Here is a 12032-nt window from a genome sequence, read left to right as displayed (position 1 = left end):
CACACCTCCTGGGGCTGCACCCAGCCCAACTGTGTGTGGCAGGGACACCAGGCAAGACAGGGCTTGCCACATGCAGGGCTCTTCTTACCAGTGACTTTGGCTCCAGGACCTCCCATTGGCCTTGGTGAAACTTTTCCACAACTGCATTGCCCTCTGGGATTCTTCCCAGCCAGCCTTCCTCCCTCCCCTCTGCCCTTCCCAATGGTCAGGCTGCCTTGTGAGCTGGTGGCCCTGCCCACCTCCTCTTCTCCCTCCCCTCACAGATGTTTCCCCCGGTCCCCTCTTGATGTCTCCTTTCCTGGAGAACTCGAATTCGCACATTTCACCTTAGGTCTGATAAGAGGTTCATGGATGTTTGTTACATTGTTCTTTATACCTTTTGTCTATCTGAAATATAGTACTAATTCGGTTAAATTAGCGTTTATTAAATACTAATATTAAATTCGTGTTTTGTTAATATTATCTTTCTTTTCTTTTTTTGTTTAATTTTTAACACTTATTCATTTTTGAGAGACAGAGAGAGACAGAGCACGAGCAGGGGAGGGGCAGAGGGATAATGAGACACAGAATCCAAAGCAGGCTCCAGGCTTTGAGCCATCAGCACAGAGCTCGACGCGGAATTTGAACTCACGAACTGTGAGATCATGACCTGAGCCGAAGTCAGACCCCAACCAACTGAGCCACCCAGGCGCCCCATATTTTTTTCTTAAAAAAAAAAAAGATTATGAACCCCTCTCACTGGCGGTATCTTCACAGGGAGCATGAAGGGGGCGGGGTGCCCCGGAATTGATGGGGATGGGTAGATCCAGTAAACATTCTTGTCTTGCATTGGCTCCGTTCCTCTAATTAGGCCAGGGGCTTCCTCGTCCTTTTTGCCCAATTAGTGCAGCTCATCGTTTGGCCCAGGTTCACAGTAGTGACTTCTGCAAAATGTCAGAATTTATGCCAGCTGCCCGAGAGAGCACCCTGAGTGCAGAATTTCCAGTGACTACACCCATCTCCATAAATGTAGCCGGGTCTGTGCCTACATCCCTCCCCACTTGATCGAGGCACCCTCAAAAGTCATTCACACATGTATTCTTGATATCTTACAAATATAAATTGGTGACTTCCTGCAGCTCATTTTGGGTATAACTCTTCCAGTCCCCGGATGGTTCGTTGTACATTCTGGACCGCGTGGAGCCCGGATTCTCAATATCCTGGGAGAAACTGAGGGTGGGCCATGAGGGGAGTCGGGGGGTGGGGACAGTGAGCTACCTGGGGACTTAGGGTCCTCCGACTCCTCATAAGCCTCCCAGATATCGCCATTCCAATAGGACACAAATGTTTCCTGACTAATGCCTGCCCTTTCACAGAGGGAACAGGTAAGGTTGTGAATTCAACAGATGCTGTAATTCGGTAACTTCAAAATCGATCTGTAAGTTCAGGCTTCTGCAATTTCAACTCCCATGGCTATCTGTGATGAAAGATTCCTTCAGCGTGGTCACCTGATGGCCCTAAATTTTATTCTGGGCCTTGAGGTGAACATTTTGATTTGAACCTGTCATTTCATTGCTTTAAATTATCCAGTGTTGGGAATAACCATCCAGCTTATGGGCCCAGCATTCCCCATCCTTTATACACTGGCCGTGGCGGTGGCCAGATCTCACTTTGGGTTGGTGCATGGTCCCAGGTGACTGGAAGGTAGCACGACTAGCGGTTCACCACTGTGTACCCCTGGTAACCACTCTTCTGGCCAATCATACGGACCCGAGGCTTACTGATCCGGGCCTTGAGGAGTAACGAAAACCAATTCTAAGGAGCTCATACGTCCCTAAGGGTTTTCCATGAATCCCACTCCTGGTACCAATTTCTGAATTGGGACTATTTGGTTGCAGGCATCAGAAGTTGACTTCGAAAAGTGAGAAAGGAAGGAGGGATTTATTGAAGAGGCAGTGGAACAGGTCCCAAAAGAGAAGGGAAAGCTAGACGATGGGCCTCAGGATGGACGCGAGCTGGGGCAGCTCTGGGGATCTGAGTAGCTTAGATCGTCCCTCTGGGGCACCGCCACTCGGTGCCTCAGGTCTCACCACCTGCCATCCCCGTGTGTCTCCATTAGAGATGCAGATTCTTGAGAGAGATGCTCATCAGGCTGGAATGTGTCCTGGACCTAACCCTATGGTCAGGGACACAGGGATGGTGACTGGCCACCTCCCAGAAGCAACACAGAGCCAGGAAAGCTATGCGTCCCCCTCCCCTGACGGAGGAAAAGATGCTGAGCAGCTAAAACCAGCATGTGGCCCATACACCCTTTCAGTTCTGAGCCTTTTCACATTCTGTTCCCTCTCCCTGGAGGGCTCTGCTCTCCTACAGGCCTTGGCATAGATATCACACACTCCCCCCACCCCCCCGCCCCAAGGAAGTTTCTGTGAGGTCCCAAACCCAGGATAAGTGCCCCTCCTAAGTGATTCCATAGTGCTCGTCTCCCTGTGTCGTAATGGTCTGTTTACTTGTCTTTTTCTCTCACTGGAGCCTCAGCTCCGCGATTAAAGGGATCGTGTTGGCCTTGCTTATAACCCGCAAATCGACGAAATGCATGGCACACAGTAGGGCCGCAGTAGCTCCTTGTTACGTAAATAAAGGGTGAAGAGCTGGCTCTTTCACTAGCCGGCTGTGACCTCAGGGAAGGCCCCTTCCCTCTGGGTTTTGGTTTCTGATTCAAAGAACGTGGACTAACAGCCTGTTTTGTTCCGGGAGAGTTTGATGGCAAGAAACAGAAATCCACTCAAGCTAGTGGGGAGTATGATGAGGAATCGGGGGATCTCACAGAACCTGAGGGCTTCACCGGGAGCTGGGCAAGGTTGGGAATCGGCACAGACGCTGGCTTCATCTCGCTCCCTCCCTGGACCATAGGGCCTCATGCCTGCCTGTCACCGTTCCGAGTTCCTGCTTCTCGTCCCTGTTCATGGATGACAGGGGCCTCTTCAGCACACATGCATCAGCTCTTTCCAGCTCTTGTGTCATGGGCTGGGTTCCCAGGAGGCAGACGCTGAAAGGGAGACGGCGGGCCAGAGATTGCTTTGGCGTGACTTACTCACTAGGTGGGCCACAACCACTTACTGCTGGCGAACCTTGGGCAGCGCACGTAACCGCTCCAGCCTCAGTGTCTCCGTCAGTAAAATGGGGATAAGCGTAGTGTCTACACCATTAGGCGACTTCATACAACGGAGCCTGGTATATGGGAGACTCTCGATAAATGTTAGCCCGGAGGTCAACGATTCCGGTGGTGGCGTCTAGGGCACGGTGGCAGCGTGTCGGGGGTGGGGCATCTGCCGTGCCCCCGTCCTGTGGGCTTCTGCCTTGGAAAGCATTGCTCACTGAGGTACGAGTGATGTGACGTGCTCCTGGAGGCAGGCGGGGTCAGGACTTGGTTTCAATTTGAGAAGTTTAGGGTCAGAGAGCAGGGTACCTGGGTGTGGGCATGCCACATGTCCTGTTGGGGGGCAGGTGGCCTTCAGCTTGGTGGGGTGCGGCAGCTGAGGGGGAGGGGGTGAGCAGAATGGCACGTGACCGCCTGGCTGGGCCCCCCTCGGGCCAGCTGGAGTTCATCTCAGTAGTGAAGTTTGGCCCTGGGGCCCCAGAGCCTCTTGTCTCTTCTTTTTTTTTCTTTTTTTTTTTAACATTTTATTTATTTTTGAGACAGAGAGACAGAGCATGAACAGGGGAGGGTCAGAGAGAGAGGGAGACACAGAATCTGAAACAGGCTCCAGGCTCTGAGCTGTCTGCACAGAGCCCGTCGCGGGGCTCGAACTCACGGACCACGAGATCATGACCTGAGGTGAGGTGGGACGCTCAACCGACTGAGCCACCCAGGCGCCCCTCTCCTGTCTCTTCTTCACCGTTGGGGAATCACAACAAATCGAATGTGAGCCACTTTAGTGAACTGATTCAATTTGGTGAACAAAAAAGGCAAAAGGGAGGGAAATGTGTATTGCTTCCAGCCATAGGGCCAGTGGTTAATCTCGGCTTCGGAACCCTGTGCCAGTGGTGGCTTAAATTGAGGTGGAGTGAGGTGAGGGCTGGCTTTCCTAGAGGAGCCGATGGCCCCTGGGTCGGATGCCCTCGGGGGCCGGGGACGGTGTGAGTCAGGCACCCAGATGGGCTCAGGGCAGGCGTGCACCCCCATACCTATATACATGCATGTACACGCATACTCACACGTGTGCACGCACACGCTCCTTGAGCCAAGGAGGAGGCCCTCCCACCCAGCTCTCTGCATGTGCATGTGCAGGCCTACCCCACCCCTCCCACACGGGCCTGAGAAGCTGACCTGGCCCCTCATCGCTCCTAGCCTCGGTTTCTCCATCAGTAACGTGGGCACTGGAACAGGACTCGGAGGGCGCCCAGGCAAGTGGGGGAAGCTCTGAAAACTGCCGGGGACTTTGATCAAGGCGTGCTGGAGCTTTCTTTTGCACCTCTTGCTGTGTCCTGGTGACTTCTCTGGCACGTGTCCTGAGTCTGTGGCCTCTGGTCTCAGGAAAGGACCGAGTCACTGATGGCCTGGCTGCGCGTCTTCTCCCAAGTGACCTGCAGCTTAAGCCTTTCCTACCAGGTCCCTTTCGCAGGCAGGCACCAGGCAGAGTGGTGAAGAGCCCAGCTCTGGAGCCCCGCTGCCTGCACGTGTGTGACTGAACCTCTCTATGCCTCAGATTTCCCTTCTATAAACTGGGGCATGCCGGCTGGGTCTCAGGGGTTGTTGTGAGGGTCCAATGAGTATATATGAGTATATAAAGCTCATAGAGCTGTGCCGGCCTGCAGTGAGCACACAGGAGGGTTAGCACTCCTGGCAGCAGCAGCAGCAGCTGGGTGCTGGGGAGAGCCGGGAGGGGTGCCCTAGGTCAAGTACATGTTGATCTCCATGACAAGGCGCTCTCCTGACCACTGATATCAGTATCTCTGGATGTTGTCAGGACATCAGGATGGCTAGAACTCTCCAGGTGACTCTACTGTGCAGTAGGACCGAGAACCACCATGTTAGCCAATTACTGGCCGGGCGGCAAGTCTGGGTGACAGGCACAGCCCACATGGAGGCACCTGGGAGTCCAAGCCGAGCATGACTACAGGAGGGCTTCCTGGAGGAAGAGGCAGAAAAGGTGGAGGACAAGGCTGATGGGGGCGGGGCGGGGCGGGGGTGCGGGGATAGGTGGTGGTGTGGCTGAGGCGGGAGGGGCCCTGGGGCTCAGGTGGCCGCTGGGCACCTCCTCAGCTGGCTACCTGCTGCCAGCCCTCCTGGCCAGGATGCCGGCTCCTCCCAGCTGCCTCTGCTTTTGGGTTCGTCTGTCTCCTGGGGCGCCTGCGCTCCAGCTGGCGCCCGCCTCGTTAATAAAGGCAGATTGCTGCTCAGCTCGTCCCCAGCACTCCTGACGGGGCCATTAATATTCCAGGGAAGATTAACTCCCCCTCTGCTCCCTCCCCTGCAGCCGCTGGGCCCTGCCTGACAGATGAGGGCCTCTGACTCAGACAGAGATGACGCCTAGAACCTAGGCAGGGGCTGCCTGAGATGACCTCTGGAGCTTAGGCGCTTTTCCTGCCTCTCTGTAGGCCCTTCCAGGTTTCACCTGTGAAGGTAGGAGAACATGGATGACAGATCCTGGAGAGGCTGAGTGGGGCTGTGCTCAGTCGTGGGACTCTGGATGGAATCTTAAGGGATCTAATGCAGTCTTTTTATTTGGCTCAGAGAATGCGAGTGACCTCCCTGCAGTCACGTGGCGGGGCGGACCCCAGGACCCCCGACTTTGGGCTGAGCAGCCTTTGCACATCCCTAGGGTCTGGGCAGAGGGATGACACCCCACATGCTCCCCAGAGGCCTCCTGGCATGGGGAACTGTTGGCAAGACTCGGGCCTCAGTGAGGCCCGCCCACCTCGCTGCGGGGCCTTCGCCTGGACCTGCTATACTGGGGGTGGGGGTGGGGGGGGTCCTTGAGGGACTGGTGGGCAGGATAGGACCAGAATGCTGCCCCAGGGGCCCTGGACGTGGCTCCTCCCTCCAGGTGATCTCTGATCTCTGGTAGCTTCTTCTGTGCCTGATGGTGGCCAGGGGTGGGTCCGAAGGTGTCAGGAGCTCTGAAGGAGGAGAGTGGGAGGCAGCAGAAATGGGAATCCAACCGTGGAAGACTCTAATTTAAAGGACCCACCCCTCCCTTGAATTCCATTTCTTCTCTGCCAACCTCCAGCTCCCGACCACACGCAGGCACATATACCCCCCCAACCCCACACCTACCACACGCCACATCAACACCCCCACATATACACACACCACACAATACCCCCCCACACACACACACACGTGCCACACGCACACTCGAGTGCATGCAGAACTCATCCATTCCTGGGCTTTTGATTAGCACGTAAATGCTGCTGACACCCAAATCTGTGACTGGTCCAGTCTCTCGCCGAGCCCCAGACTCCTATCTCTATGATAGAGTGACCCCCAATGAACCACCTCCTGGTACTCACGCCCTGTCTAGTCCCCTATTCTTGAACCAGGGCTGGCTCAGATCACGTGGCAGAGGTGATGCCGGGTGGCTTTGAAGGCTGGGGCATTAGAAGCCTTACTCCCAGGACAGTCCTTGGACTCTGGCCTCCATGCTGTGAGGAACCCACAGCCCCAGCTGAGCTCCCGGCCCGCACCACCTACCAACAGGTCAAGGAAGTCATCTTGAACCTCCAGCCCAGTTGAACCTTCAGATGACTCCTCCCCCAGCCATCACCTGACTGCAACCTCATAGGGGGAACCCTGAGCTAGAAATGCCTGGTGAACCCAGAAAACCCATAAGAGAGAAATTGTGTGTGGTGCCACTGCTTGGAGTAATTGGCAATAGAGGATCAAACACAAGATGAGGTCGGATGAGACTCAAAGCAGGAGAGCCTAGATTGGGGGAATCCGGGCTGTGGCACTTACACGGGTCGTCTCGTGGGGCCACTGTTGGGGTAGGACGACGTTTCTCCTGAAGGGAGCCAACAGTCCCTCATCCTGGGCACAGCGGATCTGGGCAAAGAAAAGGAGTACATGGGACTGGGTCTTAGACCAGGGGTGTTACAAGTAGATCTGGCTGCAGATAACCAAAAATTCTCAAATGGTATTTGCTCACAATGGAAGGATGTTTCTCTTGCATGATGTCCAGAGGTAGGCAGTTGTGATATTGTGATTTACAACAAGAAGTATATATTTGGTCTTATATATATGGTCTATGCTTCCTAACACAGAGCTCCTAATGGTGTCTTTTGTTATGTTAATGAGGTGACTTTTGGACCCCACCTAGGATGGGGGACTGGTTGCCTGGAGAACCAACAGAGCCATGGAAGGGTTGAAACTTTCAGTTCATGTAAGCGATGAATCACGGGAATCTACCCCCAAAACCAAGAGCACACTTTATACACTGTATGTTAGCCAATTTGACAATAAATTATATTTAAAAAAAAAAAAAGAAAAAAAGAAAGAACCTTTCAGTTCCACCCCTCTGACCTCTGGGGAGAAGAGAGGGGCTGGCGATTGAGATCAATCACCAACGGCTAATGGTTTAATCAATCGTACCAATGTAATGAAGCCTCCATAAAAAAACAAAAAGATGGGGTTCAGAGAGCTTCCGGGTTGGTGGCCACGTGGAGATTGCACACTCAGAGGGCGTGGAAGCCCCAAGCCCCCTTCCCGTACCTTGCCATATGCCTCTCTTCCCTCTGCTGCTGGTTCCTGAGTTGTATCCTTCTATAATAAAAACTGGTAATCTAGTGTTTCTCTGAGTTCTGCGGGCTGCTTTAGCAACTTCACAAAACCCGAGGAGGGGGTCATATGAACCTCTGATTCAATCGGTCAGGACAGGTGACAGCCTGGGCTTGTGACTGGCATCTGAAGTGGGTGGGGGCAGTCGTGTGGGACTAAGCCCTTAACCTGTGGGATCTGACACTATCTCCAGGTAGACAGTGTCACAACGGAGTTATGTAAGCCACCCAGCTGGTGATGGAGAATTGCTTGGTGATGTGGGGAAACCACACGCCCCATGTTGAAACTGGGTGCAGAAAACCCCTTAGTAGTTGAGGCCAATGCGGCACTCTGGTATCTGGGGCCCAGACTCCAGGGATGCCCTTTACACTGTATTCTGTGTTCTGTTTATCATAGAATACAATGGAAAGTGTGCACCACGTAGGGTATGTCAGACTTTTTGCTCCATTGTGGGTGGCTTCTATTCCCAAGGTCACCCTACCTTGTGATCCAAGGTCACTGCTGGAGCTCCAGACATTACATCTGCATTCCAACTGACAGGAAGAAGGAACGATGAAGGTCTCACCTCCTCCCTGGATAGACACTGCTTGGAAATGACACTTTTACTTCTACCCCATTAGCCAGACTTACTCACGTGACCATATCCAACAGCAAGGAAGGTTTTCCTGGACGGGTACACGCCTAGCTCACTCAGGAGCTCATAGAGGCGAGTGGGTACTGGGGACATTAGCAGACTCTATGGTAAGGGGACCCGTTGCTTTCTGGGTGCAGGGATCACTTTGGCCCAGGTCCCAAGGTATGGAGAGGTCATGGGTTAAGAGGCCTGCGGCCACGTGGAAGGAAGAAGAGGGCAAGGCCAGGAGTAATGCAGGGCGCTGGCCTCAGAAGAGACCCTTGGGTGTGGTCATGTGATAGTTAAATGTGGTCATGTGATAAGTTAAATTTACCATAGGACCCAGCAAATCCACTTCTAGGAATTTACCCTGGAGAAATGACAACATCCCCCCATACCAAGACTTGCCGTGAAATTTTCAGAACAGCTTTGTTCCTCAAAGCCAAACGTCGGAAGCAACATAGTGGCCCATCACCTGGTGGAGTTCTATTTGGCAATGAAAAGGCACGAACTACTGCTAAGCACGTGCCACAACACGGACCTTCAAGTCGTCTGCTTCGTTGAAAGAAGCCAGATGGAAGAGGTCACATATTGTAGGATTCCATTTATGTGAAATTTCCATGAAAGGCAAACCTGATGGGAACAGGAAGTAGATTAGTGGTTGCCAGGAACGGAATTAACTGTACATGCATTTAAAGAATCTTCCTGGGGGGTGCCTGGATGGCTCAGTCGGTTAAGCAACTGACATAAGTTCAGGTCGTGATCTCACGATTTGTGAGTTCGAGCCCCGCGTTGGGCTTTGTGCTGACAGCTCAAAGCCTGGAGCCTGCTTCACATTCTGTGTCTCCCTCTCTCTCTGCCTCTCCCCTACTTGCACTGTCTCTCTCCCTCTGTCAAAAATAAAGATTGAAAAAATAAATAAATAAATAAATAAATAAATAAAAGGATCTTACTGGGTGATGAGAATGAGCTAAAGCTGGATTATAGTGATGGTTGCACAACCCAGTCCATTTACTAAATATTGACTTGTCCATTTGATGTGAGTGAATTTTAAGATATATATAATATGACTCATTAAAGCTATAAAATAAAAAAGATATTTTATTTTTTTTAATTTTTAAATGTTTATTTTTGAGAGAGAGAGCCAGTGTGAGCAGTGGAGGGGCAGAGAGAGAGGGGGACGCAGAATCTGAAACAGGCTCCAGGCTCTGAGCTGTCAGCACAGAGCCCGATGCGGGGCTCGAACTCACGGACCGTAAGATCATGACCTGAGCCGAAGTCGGCTGCTTAACTGACTGAGTCACCCAGGCACCCCTAAAAAAGATATTTTAAGAAGTCACTTCCCCAGAGCGGGCTTCAGGGACGCCTGTTCCCCGCTAAATGCAGCCCTCCTCGCCTTGCCTCATGGTCCTTGCTCCTTCAGCCTTGTGTCAGGTGGAAACTATTTGTGAGGGATGGGTTTCATGTGGACGCTCCCCTCTAGAATGGAGCCTCTGTGGGAAAGGGCCCAGGCCTATTTTCTTTTAAACAGCTTTCCTGAGGTATAATTTGCACACCATACATTCACCCACTTAAAGTATACAATTCAATGGTAGCACGGATTAATATTTTCACAGATAAGCACAATTATCATTGACTCCATTGACCGCGGAGGCAATTTGAGAATCTTTTCCTCGCCTCAGAAAAAAGCCCATACCCATTCCCTTCCCTCCCCTCAGCCCTAAGCTACCACTAATCTATTTTGTCTACAGATTTGCCAATTCTGGACATTTCTCATAAATGGAATGACATGGGATGTAGTCTTCCGTGGCTGAGTTCCTTTGCTTATTAATAGGCATAACGCTTTCGAGACTCATCCATGTTGAGGCAGTATGTAATGGCACTCCATTCCTTTTCATGGCTGAACACCCTTCCATTGTACAGATAAACCACGTTTCGTTTATCCATTCATCAGTTAGACAGTTGGATTGTTTCCACCTTTTGGCCATTACGCATAGCGTGTGTGCATTTTTGTGTGGACATATGTTTTCATTTCTCTTGGGTACATACCCAGGAGTGAAATTGCCAGGTCATACGGCAACTCTAGGGTTTAACTTTTGATGTCAGGCTGCTTTCCAATGTGGCTGCACTGTTTTACGTGCCTGCCAGAAGAGTTTGAGGGTTCAGATCTCCCTGCACCCTCCCCTAGGTTTGTTACCTGATTTTTCAATCGCGGCCTTCCCAGTGAGTGTCAAGGGCTATCTCGTGGTTTTGATTTGTGTTTCCTTGGGACTAAGGATGGCAAGCATCTTTTCATGTGCTTATGGGCCATTTGCATATCTCTTTTGGAGAAATAGCTCTTCAGATCTTTTGCCCATTTAAAAATTGGGTCATGTGTCTTTTCACTGATGAGTTGGAAGGGCTCTTTATTCTAGATACAAGTCCCTTATCAGATATACGATTTGCAAATATTTTCTATTCTTTGGGTTCTCTTTTCACTCTTTTGATAGCATCCTCAGAAATACACAGGTTTTAAGTGTTCATGAAGCCCAATTTACTTTTTTCTTTTCTAGCTTGTGCTTTTGGTGTCATACCTAAGAATCCCTTGCCAAATCTGAGGTATCCCGAGGTTTCCTTCTAAGAATTTTATAATTTTAGTTCTTATAAGGAAGTCTTTGAGCCATTTGGAGTTAATTTTTTTTATATGGTGTAAGAACAAGTGTCCAACTTTATTCTTTGGCACGTGGCTATCCAGTTTCCCCAGTGTAATTTGTTTAAAAGATCCTTCTTCCCCCATTTGGGTGGTCTTGGCATCCTGGTTGAAAATCAGTTGCCCACAAACACATGATTTTATTTCTGGACCCTCAATTCCATTCCATGGATCACATTGTATATCTATCTACCCGTAAGCTGGTACCACACAGTTGTGAATTCTTTTTTTTTTTTAATTTTTTCAAGTGTTTGTTTATTTTTGAGAGAGACAGAGACAGAATGCGAGTGGGTTGGAGCAGAGAGAGAGGGAGGCACAGAATCTAAAGCAGGCTCCAGGCTCCAGGCTCCCAGCTGTCAGCACAGCACAAAGCCCGACGCGGGGCTCGAACTCATGAGCCGTGAGATCATGACCTGAGCTGAAGTCGGACGCTCAACCGACTGAGCCACCCAGGTGCCACCCCGCCCCCGGCTTTTTTAAATTGAAGAATCATTGCCATATACTATCCCCCTAGTTTCAGGTGTCAATTATAGTGATTCGATATTTTTATACGTTAACAAAACGATGTCCACAGTAAATCTAGTTACTGTCCGTCTCCACTCACTGTTGTGAGTTCTGTTGCTTTTTTTGTCACCACCTCATTGCCCGGAACACTGGTTCACATATCTGTTGGGTGTTCAGAGCCCAGCAACTAAATACCACCAGGAACACACCTGTAGTCCAAAAAAGTTAGGTTTATTTAGCTTGTGCAGCAAAGTACATGCCCTACAGGATCTCCAGAGAATCTCAAAAGGAAGGTCCCAAGAGAGGCCTCTTAGAGGGTTCAGGTTGGTGTGGAGCGATTCGAGAAGAGGTTGGGAAAGCAGAGGTGGTCTGGGGTTGGGTGCTGTCTAGAAGTTGGAGGGGATTCAGTAACAGGGATCTTCATCAATACCTAGGAGGGGGGAGGATTAAAGTCGGCTGGAGCCGCT

The 12032-nt window shown here is 51.1% G+C and overlaps 1 long non-coding RNA gene across 1 annotated transcript; it reads right to left on the bottom strand.

Annotated features, from left to right (window-relative positions):
* Positions 1-5688: 5688 nt before the first annotated feature.
* On the bottom strand, positions 5689-9004 carry LOC122238369. The gene is made up of 3 exons (XR_006217279.1): positions 8241-9004; positions 6941-7027; positions 5689-6102 (listed from the first exon to the last, which is right to left on the bottom strand). It is a non-coding gene; the product is annotated as an uncharacterized LOC122238369 (long non-coding RNA).
* Between the last annotated feature and the right edge of the window lie 3028 nt (positions 9005-12032).

The sequence above is a fragment of the Panthera tigris genome, chromosome B2 (genome assembly GCF_018350195.1).
Source record: "Panthera tigris isolate Pti1 chromosome B2, P.tigris_Pti1_mat1.1, whole genome shotgun sequence".
Taxonomy (NCBI): domain Eukaryota; kingdom Metazoa; phylum Chordata; class Mammalia; order Carnivora; family Felidae; genus Panthera; species Panthera tigris.
This window is presented reverse-complemented; position numbering and strand designations above follow the sequence as displayed.